This window comes from Vulpes vulpes, chromosome 1, assembly GCF_048418805.1.
Source record: "Vulpes vulpes isolate BD-2025 chromosome 1, VulVul3, whole genome shotgun sequence".
NCBI lineage: Eukaryota > Metazoa > Chordata > Mammalia > Carnivora > Canidae > Vulpes > Vulpes vulpes.
Window position 1 is genome coordinate 26,183,918 of NC_132780.1, and position 16,169 is coordinate 26,200,086.

Below are 16,169 nucleotides of genomic sequence, written 5' to 3' on the forward strand. Positions count from 1 at the left end.
AGACCAGGTGCTCACATACTGTCCTCCCAGCTCCCATGACAGGTGGGTGCTGTCCTGGGTGATGCTCCTAAAAAAACAACAAAATAAAACAACCAAACTGAGACCCTCAGACCCTCGCCTTGCTAACAGGTGCGTTTCTGCGATGGGGGTCCGTGCTGGGGCTCCTCTCACGGTGTCTGAACCTTCCTGCATGGCTGTCAGAGTTCCTCTGGGTCCCTCTCAGGCTGGCACCCTCGACAGTCCCCCATCGCCGCCTCCTCATGCTTGGCTGGCTGTGGGCAGGGCAGTCGCGAGCCTGTTGCCCAGAACTGTGGGAATCATTTGGAGCCATGAGCCCATAACGCGGGGCCGGGAAGTCATCCTGAGATCACTCAAATGACAACCTGAGTCCAGGAAGACACTCACTGTGGGCCTGTCTGCGACGGGGACAGCTCCTGTGGATGGCCCGTCCCACGGTGCGGGATCACAGGGTACAGGGGTCTCTGGAGGGCCCTGCAGGCATGTGGCGATGCAGCAGAATGCCTTCGCTCCTTCAGGGAAGCCAGAAGCACCCTGTGATGACACCCTGGGAGATGGACATGCAGAGCTGAAGGTAAACACCATGGGCCCCGAGATGGAAACAGGAGCAGCTTAATGTTTTCTCTGGAAAATTCTATTTTAATGATCTATAGCTGGTTCTCACAGTACACAGAATTCCAGGCACATGGTGGTAAACAGTATTTTACAGATTATTTTATTTGGGGGGCAGAGATCTCTCTTGGACACAATCATACTGACCAGTGTTCCCATAAAAATGAAACATTTAGGGGCACCTGAGTGGCTCAGTGGTTGAATGTCTGCCTTTGGCTCAGGGCGTGACCCTGGGTCCTGGGATCGAGTCCCACATTGGGCTCCCCACAGGGAGCCTTCTTGTTCCTCTCTGCCTGTGTCTCTGCCTCTCTCTGTGTGTCTCTCATGAATAAATAAATAAAATCTTTTAAAAAAATTTAAAATGAAAGGTTTTCTGTTGGGTTTTATATGGGTGTGTGATCCTATTTACATCAAATCATTATAAATACAACTAGCCCTCGAAGAAGATGGGTTTGAGCTGCATGGATCCACTTATGGGTGGATTATTTTTTAATAAATACCATACAGTCCAGTGAATGTGCTTTCTCTTCTTTATGATTTCTTAATGACATTTAATTCTCTCTGGCGACTGTATTGTAAGATGCAGGACATAATATGTACAACATAGGGAAGGTGTGTTGGCTGTTGCTGTGATCAGTAAGGCTCCGGTCAACAGTAGCTAGGTTTCAGGGGGAGACAAAAATCGTACATGGATTTTTGATGACTTGGGGAGTCGGTGCCCCTACCTCCCACCCCCTCATTGCTCAGGAGCATATCGACATGGACCCATGTAACAGATCATCATCATTTTTGGAAGGAATAAAATGAAATGGGAAACAACATTTAGCAAAAAAGCCCCTCAAAGCAGTGAGTGAATGAGCCTCAGCGGGAGCTGTGTGGCTGCCTGAGGTGGGCATGAGGCAGACGGTTGCTGTTTTCACATCTTTTTTTTTTTTTAAAGATTTTATTTATTCATTCATGATAGACATAGAGAGAGAGAGGTAGAGACACAGGCAGAGGGAGAAGCAGGCTCCATGCCAGGAGCCCGATGTGGGACTCAATCCCGGGACTCCAGGATCACGCCCTGGGCCAAAGGCAGGCGCTAAAACGCTGGGCCACCCAGGGATCCCCCCCCCCCTTTTTTTTTAAGATTTTATTTATTCATTCATGTGTTTTCACATCTTTTGTGCGTATCAGACCCATTTGGCTGCAAGTGTCAGGACCCCACAGGCATGAGTGAGTGTGTGTCGGGGGGATTTGCAGACCCCATAACCAAACAGCAGGAAGGGGGTGCAGGTGGGCCCCCAGAGGCCTGGCACTCCCTCCTCCACCATCTTGGTGGCCTTGCTTGCTCCTCATCACATCAAGGGTCTCCCTGGGTGTTTGGAGCCCCGGTGGCAGCAGTGGCTCCAGGTGACCAGCTCCCAGGCTGACGTCCTGGGTGGGAGGCAGCTGAGAGTAGGGGGACATCCTGTGCTGGGAACCCCCTGTGCAGGTGGTGGGTGAGAGGCTTATCCCTACTGTGAACAGTGGGGTCTGTCCAGCTGGGCCCTCTGAGAGCTTGCGGGCCACACTTCAGGGTGTCCCATCCACTGATGCCCGGCCACCAGAGAGGAAAGCTGCCCTGGGGACAGGCTTTCCCAGGCAGAGAGCGCAGCGGGGAGGGCAGGCCAGGGTGCAGGGCGGCCCCAGGAGCCTGAGTCAGGGGAGACTTAACCTGCAGGCCACACATGGAAGCTGCCAGGCGGCCCCTCATTTTACCCATCCATTCATTCCCTCATCCAATTACTTCATTACAACCAGGCAATGTTTGCTTTTAAACAAATTAACATTATGAAGGCGCAGTATTCATGCCATCAATTGCACGTATTTAAAATGTCCAATCTGGGGCGCCTGGGTGGCTGAGTCGGTTCAGCGAGCGTCTGCCTTCGGCTCAGGTCATGACCTCAGGGTCCTGGGATCAAGTCCTAAGTCGGGCTCCCTGCTCGGAGGAGTCTGCTTCTCCTTCTTCCTCTGCTCCTGCTCGTTCTCTTTCTAGATAAATAATCTATTATTTATAATATTATAAATTATAATAATTATAATTATAATATTTATAATTATAATATTATAAATAATAATTATGATTTATAAATAATACATACATTAATAACAATTAAGAAGCCCAAGTTGGTGAGTCTGACAGATGTACACACCTGTGCGACCACGTCTGTGACCCAGGACATTTCCTTCACACCCGAAGTCTCCTCATGTCCACTTAAAGTAACACGCCCCCCGCCCCCCACCCAGACAACGACACACCTGCTGGCTACCAGCCTTTCCTGCGCTCGACTTCAGTGTCAGGGGCTGGGACACTCTGCAGATGTCTGAACCTCACCGCGATGCACAGGGATGCGTGCCTGTGATGGGCTCACTCACGTCCCTGTCGTCTCTCATATGGAAGGTCTGTCTCTGTTTGTCCGTTTACTAGCAGATGGGCAGGCAGGGGGTTTCCATGCTCCTGACGGCTGTACATAGGTGCCTCTAAACATGGACAGTATAATTTATAAAAAAAAAACCCCAGATATTCATTACTTTTGGAAGAAATTAAATTACAGTCGTGCTACATACAGAAATTAGAAGAAAGGATAAAGGAGGAGTAATTCTTTGCAGCCTGACAACTCAGTAATGAGCACCAGGGTATGTTGCTGTGTTCCTCCCCAAACTGGTTCACGTGGGTGCATGAGTGTATTTATGCACATAAATGTGTAAAAATTGGAATCGTGCTGCAAACGTAGCTTTGATTCTTGTCTTTTATGATAACATGCGTGTCATACTGTTTTTTAGAGACATATAACATATATGATTTATTGCAGGGTATTGGCCCACATGATTGTGCAGCCTGGGAAGTGCCAGGCCTGTAGCGGGCACCCTCACTGGAGCCCTGGGAGCGGGTGGCGAGGGTCTGAGCTCGAAGCCCTGGGAGCCTGGGCCCAGGGGGTGCATGTGGTTGTCCAGGGGAAGGAGGAGACCACATCCCTGCTTAGCGGCTGGATGTGGACGGGGTGCTCCCCATTCAGCCCTGGCCAGCCTCAATGGATGGGACGAGCCCCACCCTGTCTGCCTTACTGGGTGTGCAGATTCAGGTGCGAATCCCACCCGGCAGCACCTCACAGATGCACCCAGACCCCCGTTTGGCCACATAGCTGGGCGCCCGTGGTCCAGCTGACAGCAACATTGGCCCCATGAGTGTCTCCGAACTCCTGGACTTCCATGGGACCAACTGGGACGGTCACGTTCTCATCATTGGGGCTGCTCTCTGTTGCCTGGGGAGAGGACTGTGCAGGCTGGAGAGCTTCACACCGTCAGGGTTGTGTTCTGGAATGTTCTGATGAGGCGCCTTCAGATCAGTGAACACGCTGGGTCATCCAGAGAGCATTGGTGGTGGATGCCCCACACTTGGAGCCAGCAGGCTGGATGCAGGATGTACACCGACTCAGGTCCCCCTGCATCTGCCAGGCCTGAGACGGTCGCACCAAGAGCTGCCTCCCGCTTGGCCCTGTGGGGCACGAACACCACGGGCAGGAGCAGGTGCACCACTGACTCCTCTGCTGTCCGTGGCCTCCTTCTGCCCGCTAAGCTCCTGGCATGACCGCACAGCCAACCCTGCGGTTCCTCGGTCCCCACTGCCCACCCCGCGGCAGCTCTTGTGCTTCCCCCGTGGGGAGAACTACTGGCCCGTTTGCGGAGGGCGTGGACGGCCAGAGCCAGCTTTAAACAGCCTGCGTGTGTCTTGGGCTCTGTGGTTACAGGAGTCCTGACGGTCACGGTCCTCCTTTTGGTAAATTCTCTTTTCCACTTTGCTGTATCCTGTTTCGTTCCCTTGGAGGGAGGCTGGGCAAAACATTAACCACATGGTGGTTGGTCTACGGTATTTAAATTCCAGGCCGAGTTACTCAGTTTTCACGGCCTCCTCCCCCAGGACGACTTCTCTCTGAGCTCATTGCTTGTATTGGCAATGCACACTCATTTAACTCTAAAGATAATTAAAATGTTACTTAGAAATCTGGACAGAACAATCAGAAAATATGCCACTCTCGGGCCAGATCACACCTTCTATTCACCTACTATTTTATGTTATTCACGGGACTGCTTGCCATTTTTTATTTATTTAAACTTAAAAAAATATTTAATTTATTTATTTGTGAGAGAGAGAGAGTGAGCACAAGCAAGCAGAGAGAGAGAGAGAAGCTGACTTTCGTTGTGCAAGGAGCTGGACGCAGGACTCAATCCCAGGATCCTGGGATCATGACCTGAGCCAAAGGCAGATGCGTCACTGAGACCCCAGGTCCCCTGATTGCCTTTCTTCCAATGCACATAATTAGGTTTTAATTTCTCCAAAAAGTGAGTGACTTCAGTACTCACAGGATATAGAGCTGTGGTCTGGCTTGTTTTCTGAGATGGCTCAGCCCTGATTTGATGTGTTGGTCACATGACATCTCAGTGCAGTAGGAGCTCCCATCGGAGACCAGAGTGGAGCAGTCGGGGTATTGGCAGGATGGGACGCTGACCCCAAGGGCAGGATTGCCCCCCCGACACACCCAAGGTCACTTGTTCCCCCTCTACACGTGTGTGCTCGTGTGCACAGACATATCCATGCATGAACCCTGAGTGGGACCTTCTCATGGTGTTGTCCCACATCTGACTGCTGGAAAGTGAACAGCTTTTCCAGAAACTCACCCTGACATTGCAACATGCACCCCCCAAGCTGTGGGTCATGTGTAGAGTGACCTGCCTGAAGGCAGGGACCTGGGATGTCATGCTCCCCCCCCTTTTTTTTTTAAGATTTTATTTATTTATTCATAAGAGACACACAGAGAGAGGCAGAGACACAGGCAGAGGGAGAAGCAGGCTCCATGTGGGAAGCCCAATGCGGAACTCGATCCCAGGACCCCAGGCTCACGGCCTGAGCCAAAGGCAGATGCTCAACCACTGAGCCACCCAGGTGCCCCTGTCATGCTCACATCTTTGATCCCAGCAACTGAACATGCAGGGGACATGGGGGAAGGTCTCAGTAAATAGCATCACACAGGAAAAGTCCTAATAGCTGCCCTTTCCTTGTCCTACAAAGTGGTTCCTGCAGAGAGAATACATTCAAAGAACCCGAGGCCTGAGCTTACAAACTTTCAGGGAAGAATTTCCTGCCTGCAGAGCTGGAAGCCAAGAGAGACGTTCCCTTGTGTCTCTGCCAGGATGGGTGGGTTTTTCTAGTGTCTCTGGCCATGGAGGGGCTTCCCAGGGTTTTGGGCTTTATGTGGCAGCCCTGTTAGAGCTCCCCAGCATCCGTGCACCAAGCCCGCTCTGCATCCCTGGGGCCGTGACACCTGGGTCTTCCCCGAGGGCCAGCTCTGCTGTTCCCATGCAGGATGTTTGTGCATTTTGTTCATCATTTCCAGAGTCCTGGAAACGGTGTCCCCCCCACCCCCCAGCTTCCTGCTACCACTTAGGTCTTTTCGGATCCTACCGTGATGCCATTCAGAGCTTGGGATCCAGGAGGGGAGGCCCTCGACCCAGCGGTCCTGTCTGAGACTGGCCCTCTCCTAGAGTTGCCACCGCTGCCCTGCCGGGGACAAGCCCTGGTCTTGGGCAACCCATGCTCCTTATACCAGAGGACCACTGGGACAGGATTCCTTAACTTTCTGAAGAATAGCTCCCAGGTGATCAGTTCCTCAATCCCGGGTCCAGATGCCCCTTTAAGTCCCCACTAGCTTGAGAGCCACTCTGTCTCCATGGATTTACCACCCTGTCCATTCGCTGGGCTCAGCCTCCCTCCTGACCCTCTCAGCACAGGTTTTGAGAGACAAGCAGGGGTTAGCTATGGGCCTGGTAATGGGGTGAGAATTCCCATCAGCCAGAAACGTGTACATAGAAGCATGCGTGGCTTCGGGGAACCTCAAATACCGTGGTCTGGCCATCATGCTGGTAGAATGTTGGAGTGAGTCCCAAGTGTGAATCCATGATGTGAGTTATTGGGACAGGGAATGGATGATGGGAGTGAGCCTTTACACAGTCTGGGAGAGCTGGGAACGGGAGGTCTGGGTGGGACCGGAGGGTGTGAGCCGGTGGGCACGTCGGGGCTTGTGGGGAGTTCCAGACTGGGACCCTGAAGGAGGAGCCCATGGAGGAGGCTGCCCGTGTGGCTCCCTCCACAGTGGCTCACAATGGGGCCAGCGTCATGGCGTTTGGAGGAACTCAGGCAGCACAGTGAACCCTGTGGAGGTCAGGAGCCACCAGTGGGAATTGCACGCATCCCTGCGAAGTGATGAAAGTGCGTGGGAGGGTGGGTGCCGTGCTTTGATGTCTGCCCCCCCCAACTCAGGTGCTGGAACCCTACTCCCTAACATGAAGCTGTTTGGAAGGGCGGGGAGGTGAGCCCCACGAGTGCGGTTAGTGCCCCGATAGAAGAGACCCCAGGGAGCCCCTCACCTGCTGGAGCCGTGGGCTGGTGTCAGACTCCCAGCCTGTAGCTCTGAGTAATAAATGCTGTTACTTTAGCGGCAGGGTCCACATACTTTGTTACAGCATCTGAGCTGACCGGGATGGAGGGACTGGACAGCGGGGCTGTTGACCAGGACTTGGGGGTCAGGTTGAGCTGCTGAGTGAGGGAGCTGGGGTCTCTAGAACAATCCCCAAGTCTCAGGCTTGGGTATCTTGAGGGAGCAAGCGATAGGAGGGACAGAGTCCCTGAATCAGAGGAAGGCAGGAAGCAGCACCTGGATGCAGAGCGGCACCCCCTCCAGGACTCCTGGCGGGACAGAGCTTGCTCGGAAGGACCTGAATATGGCTCCGTCCACTCTCGGCTCCACGCCTGCCAGGCCGCCAGCTTCAGGGGTTGCGACAGAGCAGTGCAGGGGAGCTCCGCCGCCCGCCCGCCTCCCAGCCCCCCGGCCTGTGCCCGCATCCATCCCGGGCAAACCTGCCCACAGCCCGCTGAGTCCAGCAGGTGCACTCCTGCACACTGCGGTTCGGAGGGGAGCGGTGGCGCCGGTAATAAGGGTGCATCTGATTGCCTTCATTTTATCAGTTCTCCTCCCCTCCAATCCATCATGTGGCCGATGTCACGATCCAGTAGCTTGCGAGAACTCTTGGTTCAGTGCATTCCCACCTTTGCAATCATCACACAATCTGGGCATTTTTGTGTAATGCGTTTGGACAGCCCAGCTGTTTTTGTTTTTGCTTTTGTTTCTTTCTTTCTTTTTTTTTTTTAAAAAGATACTGCATTTTGTTTTGTTTCGACTGGGGTATGGGTTCTGCTTTGCTTTCCTGAATGTTTTGTTTCCTGGGTGCAGGCTCGCGGCCTTGCTCCGATGACAGCAGCTTTGTGCCAGGAAAGCCAGACCTAGGAGAGCTGTCACGTCCTGGCACTTCGTGGCTGCAGCCTCATGGCTTCTGCTGGCTGGAAGCCACTGGCCCAGCATAGCTTTCCATTTTCCATGATTTTAATGCCCTTTTGATGCACATATTATTTGACTTTATATGAGGTAGTGAATATAAGGTTTATGGAGAAAAGATAAAGTGAGTTACCTGATTTACTATCTTTATTATATTTTTCAGAGATAAGTGAACACAGCACTATTGTTGATGCGAAATCAAAACCAGCCTTCTGTTTCTGACTGGGGGCAGGGGCTCCAAATTCTCCCCCGCAAGCCCCTTAGTCACTGCACTGCTCTGAGACCACCCTCCCTGGCTCTGAAAATAACTTGCTAATTTCAAGAAACATGAGTGGCTTATTTTTGTTGTTAATGACATAGATGTGGGATGCAAATGTTACTTGAAAGTCATGAAAATTTGAAAGTATTGAACACTTTTATTAGAGTGGGGAATAATACCCCGGCAAATTCATATAAAGAAAAATTGTAATAAAAAATGAGGAAACATAAAATAACATGATGGATCAGTTACACAGAATAAAATATTTGACATGTATATACTCTTGGGGGCCAAAGTTATGGAAGGATATTGATAATACAAATGAGAAATTTTGAAAAAAATAAACCTACTGGAATCTGCAACGCTTTCTTTGCATAGTTGAAAACGTTTGAGTATTTTCAGATGTTATCTATATAATAGAACTTAAAAAAATAATATTGATGTGACTATGTCATTGCGTTCTAAATCAATGGCATCTACCCCTTGCAAAATACATCATCTGGCTGAAACGAGAAAACAGTTTTGGGAAATTGCATCACTTAAGGCAATAGAGTTTTTTTTTTTTTTTTAACAAAAAACATCATTTTGTAGCCGAGGCATACTGCATTAGTCTGCTCAGGGGTGTCACAGCAGAACAGAGACCCAGCAGCTCAGACAAAGGCATGCATTTCTCTCCATCCTGGTGGCTAGGGGTCTGAGATCAAGGCGTGGGTGGGTCTGGTCGTTGGTGAGAGCTCTCCCCAGGGTGACAGGTGCCTTCTGTCCCTTCTATAAGGGCACTAACCCCACAGCGGGGCCATGATCCTGACCTCATGTCATCCTGCTCACCTCTCAGAGGCCCTGCCTGCAAATACCATCCCATCGGAGGCTAGGGCTTCAATGTGCATTCGGGGGATGGAGTTTAGTCTGTGGCACATGTTTTGCCCTTAAAGAGCAGATAATTGCATGGCTGGAGTGCACTGCCCCTCAAGCCTGGGAGTCTGCACGGGTGTATGCCTGGGTCCCTGCGATGGCTGTCAGATATGTGTATGCATGCTGGAGGCATCGTCTGCAGGATTCTGGGTGCCCATCCACAGGAGCACAGACAACCCGGGGCACACACCTACAATAGGGGACCACACACAATGACACGAACACACCTCCAAATGGTCATTTTGTGTATAAGACGGCAAGCCGCAAAAGATGCATTTAGTGTGCAAAGTAAACATAAGAAGGTGATACTATGCGGTCCATTGTTCATGGGCATATGCACAAGCAGTATTCAGATTACCATCCAGTTGTATGGAATTTCAGTCAAAATCATTACAGTATTGCTCTGGGAACTTGTTCATATGATTGAAGTTAATCTAAATACCACATATGTGTATGTGACTGAAGCTCCATAAAATATAGAAGATAAACTGAAGAGAAGGGACATGAATAATCTATAAGATTCCCCATCAAGAAATGATATACATCTTACCATATAAACTTTTTTTAAAAGTTTTTTTTTAATTTATTTAGGAGAGACTCATAGAGAGAGAGGCAGAGACACAGGCAGAGGGAGAAGCAGGCTCCCTGTGGGGAGCCCGATGTGGGACTCGATCCCCGGACCCTGGGATCATGCCCTAAGCCAAAGGCAGATGCTCAACCACTGAGCCACCCCGGTGCCCTCACCATATAAACTTTTTACAGTCCATTCAGTACATATGGATAGCTTTTTAGCTTTATTTTTCCTTAATATTATCTATGGGTGTTTCATATCCTTTTTTTTTTTTTTTTGCTGCTACTTTTATTAATGGAAGCTTTCCCTCGTTATAGCGTATAGTCTGTGATTGCTGTTCTAGAAAAGCTATCACCTTTCCCCCTTTAATCTGGTGTCTGATAACTTAATGAATTACAAGAATTTTAAGATGATTCTCTTGTTTTAAGTACATTGCTCTGTTACCTTCCAATGGCGATAATTTTATTTCCACCTTTTAAAAAAATTTTACATCTTGCTCCTGTTTTGTTTACTTTTCCATCTTTTGCATTGGCTAAAACTTGCAGGGAAATGTTAAGTAATAGGGGCAACAGGCAATTCTGTGCTGTTTCTAATTAAAGGAGAATCTCTCTGAAGTATGGTTTTGGTTGTTGCTCAAAGGGCGGGAAGATCTTCTTTTTAGATATTTCTAAAAAGGTTTCTCAACTTTTGACCAGTAGGCATAACATGTTATTAAATTACTTTTGGTGACGTTTTTGCTAGAAACACTTTCTACTAGACCTTTACTAGACGAGAAGAGTCCAGGTCTGTGACTTGTTAGATGCACACGGTTCACCAGATGATGATGATGGGCTAAATGCACGACTGGGCCACTAGGTGGTAGTGTGCTCAGTTTTGGATTCCCCAGCGTAGCATTACTGCTGATTCATTGTTTACACCTTTCAAATTTAATCTGATCCTCCAACCATTGCCCTTCTTTTAACTTTCTCCAAACTGGACTTAAGAATATGTTTGAGGGCTTCCCAGCTGGCTCAGTCTGTAAAGACTGTGACTCTTGATCTGGAGGTGGTGAGTTCAAGCCCTTACGTGGGGCATAGAGATCACTTAAAAAAAAATTAAAAAGATAAAGAAAGACTATGCTTAAAAGAATGCTCTTTTCTTCTGCTTAAAAGAATGCTCTTTTCTTCTCCTCATTTGGTTGGTTTTATGGGGGTGTAATTAGACATAATGAGATGCACCATTATTTTAAAAGATGTTTATTTTGCAGGGGGAGAGAGAGTCTCAAGCAGACTCCCCACGGAATGTGGAGCCAGACACAAGGCTCCATCCCACGATCCTGAAATCGCGATCCGAGCCCAAAGCAAGAGCGTAACCGGCTGCACCGCTGTGGAGATGGACCAGATTAACCACTCGGTGCAGACAGTTCTGACAAGTGGGTGTAGTCTTGCGACCACCTCGGTTATGAACGGAACATCTGCATCGCCTGTCAGTCCCCTCCCGCGACCGCCAGCCACGAATCTGCTTTGTCACTCACTTGTCCTTGTCTGTGGATTCACGGCGCGCAGCGTGTGCACTGTGCGGTCTGTTGCCTCTGGCAAGTGGGTTTAGACATTGTTTCTTTGTTTTGTGGACGGTGGTCCACTGTGGGGACACTGGGCAGTGTGTGTAACCGTTCACCGGGTGAGGAACGTTTGGGTTGTATCTAACTTTTGGATCTTATGAGTAAATCCAAGCGTCCGCACTCAGTTCTCACGCTGACACGTCACCCGAATCTCTCTCTCTCTCTCTTTCTCTCTCTCTCGATGCATGGCACCGGGGTCTCGGAGTCAGCCTGTCAGTATAGCTTTACTTCTAGGAGGTGCTGTGTTCCCAAAGTGGTTGCACCATTTTACATCCCTACTAGCAGCGTCTGAGGGCTCCAGCCCCGCCCCCCACGCTCACCAGCGCTTAGCATCACATCTTGTCAGCTCTGGTTGGTGAGTAGAGACAGTTCATTGAGACTTTCCTCTGCATTTCTTTCACATCTAATGATGCCGAGCTTCTTTTTGCCGCCCCTTGATTGCTTCTTTCACGAACTGTTTGCTCAAATCTTTTGCTCCTTTGAAATAAAATTGGACTATCTCCTCATTGCTGAGTTGTAACAGCTCTTTATATATTGTGGATCGAAGGCCTTTACGTGTGTTACAAATATTTTCCCACAGTCTATGGCTTGCCTTTTCACTTGGCTTAATGGTGTCTTTCGAAGACTGAATGTTCTTAATTTTGTTGAAGACTAAATTACTACGTTTTAGAATATGATTTTGGGGCCCAGTTTAAGAAATCTTTGCCTAACTCCAGGCACCCAAGACTTTCTCCTATTGTTTATCTCTAAAGGTTCAAACTTTTCACATTTACATGTCGATCTATGACCCAATTCAAGGGGATCTTTTTCATTCTGTGAGGTAGGAGTTGACCTTTTTTCTTTTTCTTTTTTTTAGAATAAGATTTTATTTATTTATTTGAGTGAGAGAGAGAATATGAGCAGGGGGAGGGGCAGAGGGAGAGGGAGAAGCAGACTTTTCACTGAGCAGGGAGCCTGACAGAGGACTGGATCCCAGGATCCTGAGGTCATGACCTGAGCCAAAGGCAGATGCTTCACCCACTGAGTCCCCAAGGAACCCCTAGCAGCTGACTTTAATTGTTTTGTTTTGCGTGTGCATGTGCAACTGTGTCAGTGCCACTGGCTGACAAGATTACCCTTTCAAAAATTCACTGGCTGCTTGGGTGGGTGTGCCTCCCTCCCCTGCTCACTCCCTACTGTCTTGGTGACCACTGATTCACAGCTAATGCTTCCCACTCCAGGTCTCACGCACTGGGGACACACCAGCTGCTGGGTGTCCCCCGATTCAACTCCCTTCTGACTCAGCCTAAGGACAGCATTGGATCCTGCAGGGTGCAGGCCAGGGCAGGAACCAGAAGGGCCCAGGGGTCAGTGTGAGTGTGCACTGACCCGATCCCATCCTGGAGCTCCTCCCCCCTGCACTCCTGCACGCACTGACCCGATCCTGTCTGCAGCACACGCTCTGAGTGTGCGCCCATCACCTGGGGGCTGAATGGTTGGATGCATCTGGGTCAGATGACCACCAATGTGGGGCAGTGAACAAGAAAAGACAGATCAATTAGAGTGGGTGTGACACCTGTCCGGGAGGACGTGGCATCCTCCAACATGAGGGCCCTGAATGTGTAAGGTGTTAAAACACGTCCACGTCAGGGCACATGGGTGGCTCAGTGGTTGAGCCTCGGCCTTTGGCTCAGGGCGTGATCCTGGAGTCCTGGGACCGAGTCCCACATCGGGCTCCCTGCATGGAGCCTGCTTGTCTGCCTGTGTCTCTGCTTCTCTCTCTCTCTCTGTCTCTCATGAATAAATAAATAAGATCTTAAGAAATAAAAAATAAAAAAATAAAAAGACCTCCAAACACAGCAGTGGAAGACAGAACTCATGTCACACACCCCACCGAGACAGCCTGGGTGGATGGGCCAGCAGGGCAGCTCTGCCCCACATGGCCAGGTGGGGACCCAGCACTGTCCCCGGGGCTGCCCTCGCCCCTCCTCCACGGGTCACCCCACCACTGCAGGGAGGAAAACGTGGGGAGAGTCAGAGCATCCCTAATCTGAAAGGAAGCAGGTGCATGGGCTGCCGGGCTTGCCCCAAGCACGACAGAGCACTGTGGGGGCTGTGTCCCAGAGCAGCTGCTCCAGGGGAGTCCAGGTCCCACCTCCCAGGGGGCAGCATGAATCTGAGGTTTGCGTGAGGTCTGGCAGGGAGTGGCCAGGTCCCCAGCTCCCTCATTAGTTGTATGACCCCGATACCCGCTTTCCCTCTGCTTCACGGGCAAGAGCATCACCACTGGCACAAGGTTCCTGGGGGGTGGGTTCTGCTCCCCCGGTGTTGGGGTTCACCTCGCCTCTCTACTGTGGACAAACCTTACAGAAGCATCATCCTCTGGGCTGGCCTGACTTCCACTCCCAATCTAATCCGTGGACTGCCGGGCAGGGTCAGAGGTCCTTGCTGCTGGGGGGTAGGGAGATGAAGGTGCTGCCCCTGCGCATCACAGGTGGCACCTAGCCAGAGCCTGTGGCTCCTGGCTCCTGGGAAGCATGGAAGGGTTTAGATGCCGAGGAAGAGGCTGTATTTGCTTTGACCACAAGATGGCACGCTGCAGTCACATACCAGGACCAGCGCCGCTGGGCGGGGCTCCTCAGGAAAGCCAGGGTTTCGGAAAAAATCTTTTTCCTTAGATAATCTCCTTGTCCTTCGTGGACCAAACAGTTGGCCCCAAAGGCTCTAGAAAAGGTTTAATAGAGAAGCGTGTCTCTCCCTTCCCTGGGATGAGCTCCAGGGCCAGCGGCTCTGTGTCCTAAGCCGAGCCCGGCCACCTCCTGGCTGTGTGACCTTGGCTGAGTTGCTTACCCTCTCGGTGCCCACGTTCCCTTATCTGACAATGCTGACAACCGTGCCCACCCAGCGGAGTCACCATGAGGGTTCAGCGATGTTTTTAAAGTGTTCGGACTTGTGCCTGACACAGAATAAGCATTCTAGGAGTCTGGTAAATAAAACCACACCATGAATACCAGTGGTGACCACCTACTAAAGACATGCACGGGTCTTCTTCTTCTTCTTCTTTTTTTTTTTTTTAAGGATTTTATTCATTTATTCATGAGACAGAGAGAGAGAGAGAGAGAGAGAGGCAGAGACACAGGCAGAGGGAGAAGCAGGCTCCATGCAGGGAGCCCGACGTGGGACTTGATCACGGGTCTCCAGGATCAGGCCCTGGGCTGAAGGTGGCGCTAAACCGCTGCGCCACCTGGGCTGCCCTGTATGGTTCTTCTGGGATGAGAGCAAGTAGGCCCTGAAAAACAGAATTGCACTTGCAAGAGTCTCAAAAATAGGTTGAGTACACTCACATATTTTGAATTTCTAGAATTCCTAGTTACATAAACAATGGAAAACAGTTTCACAATTTATTGCTGTAATTCACACCTGGGAAGTAGACATTTTTACAAAAAGGGGTGGGGGGTGAGAGCATTTGGCCCATTGCTACTTGCTAAAATGTGCATACTGGTGACCCGCGCATTTCTGGGAAGGTGTTTGGGGGCTGTCTGTCCGTCCTTCCTGCCTCTACTGCGCCATCTGAGATCTTTATCTCGGTCATTCTAGAGTTAACCTCCCAGAGCGATACAGCCACGGCCCCCCTCGGCCTCCTTCGGCCTCAGCCACAAAAGGACCAGAATCAAATGGCCAGACGAGCAGCTCATGAGTCAAAGGTCATGCTGGGGCCTCTCCCTTCCTGCAAGCACAGCCCTGCAGCCGTCTGGCTTCTTGATCTGTTACCATATGGCCAACAATCATTCGGCCCAGTGCCCGACGCACGAGTCAGGTGGATGACGTCTGGCACCAAGGCTGTCATTCGGGAGAAGTTTGAATTTGTCTTACATAAGGTTGAACTGCAGAAAGTTTGTAGAAAAGCACAAAGAAGGAGAGCAGCGATCCTCTGTGATCACAGCCCTCCCCACACGGCCATTCAGCTGTGTCATGCGTGCGGTGGGGGTCAGGTGCGCCGAGGGCTTACACGTTCCTGGCGTCGCACAGTTAGTGCTCTCTGTCCCATGCTTCTCCACGTTGTGTCTGGGGCTCTATGGTGCCAAGAGATTCTCTTCAGAATGTCTTTTATGGCCACATATGTGTCTTTTAGGTGCAACCCTCCAGTGTAGCACCCACCTCCCATGGTGGCTTCTGATTTTCATCATTAGGAAGAAATATTGCTGCAAACATTTCCTTATAATACACACTTTGGAAGACGCACTTCTTTAGAGGAACTCAAGAAGGGTAGAGTAGATGGGTCAGCAAGCCGGGACTGTTTTCACCTTACACTTTAGGTCATGCACTAACTTTTTGCTTGAGGTTGAAGCTAAGTAAGCAGCGTACACCTAGATCCGAGCCTGTGCTGCTAACAGCACCTCCAATGTCATGTTCCCCTTTCTGGGTGTTTATACGCTCGCTCTGAATTACCTTTCAGAACGTAAAGGAGGACTTTCGGTTCAGAAATTCTGTGGTTCTAGCACCTATTTTTTACGTACGTTAACGTCTCCAGCAGGGTGACCACAGCTCTCGGCTTCCTGTGTGCCGCTGGAGGAGAGAGAGGGTCATGCCCCAGCTCGAGGGCCCACAGAGGCTGGCTGGGGGGCTTTGGGACACATCTAGGGTGACATGGAAAGTGCCTGCCACCCATTCCCACCTACACAAACAAGTCAGACTCTATTTGCAAGCCGTTCTAGAACACTGTCCAGCAAACCAAACTGGAGTGTGGGCCAAATGGTGACCCGCTGTGACCTTTAGAAACTCCCAGTGAGGCCCATGGAAGGCAAAGGG

The 16,169-nt window shown here is 50.4% G+C and overlaps 1 long non-coding RNA gene across 1 annotated transcript; it reads left to right on the forward strand.

Moving 5' to 3' along the window:
* The first annotated feature begins 445 nt into the window (after nucleotides 1-445).
* On the forward strand, nucleotides 446-11,887 carry LOC140595192 (uncharacterized). Its single transcript, XR_011996649.1, has 2 exons — nucleotides 446-592; nucleotides 11,028-11,887. It is a non-coding gene; the product is annotated as an uncharacterized lncRNA (long non-coding RNA).
* Nucleotides 11,888-16,169: the final 4,282 nt, after the last annotated feature.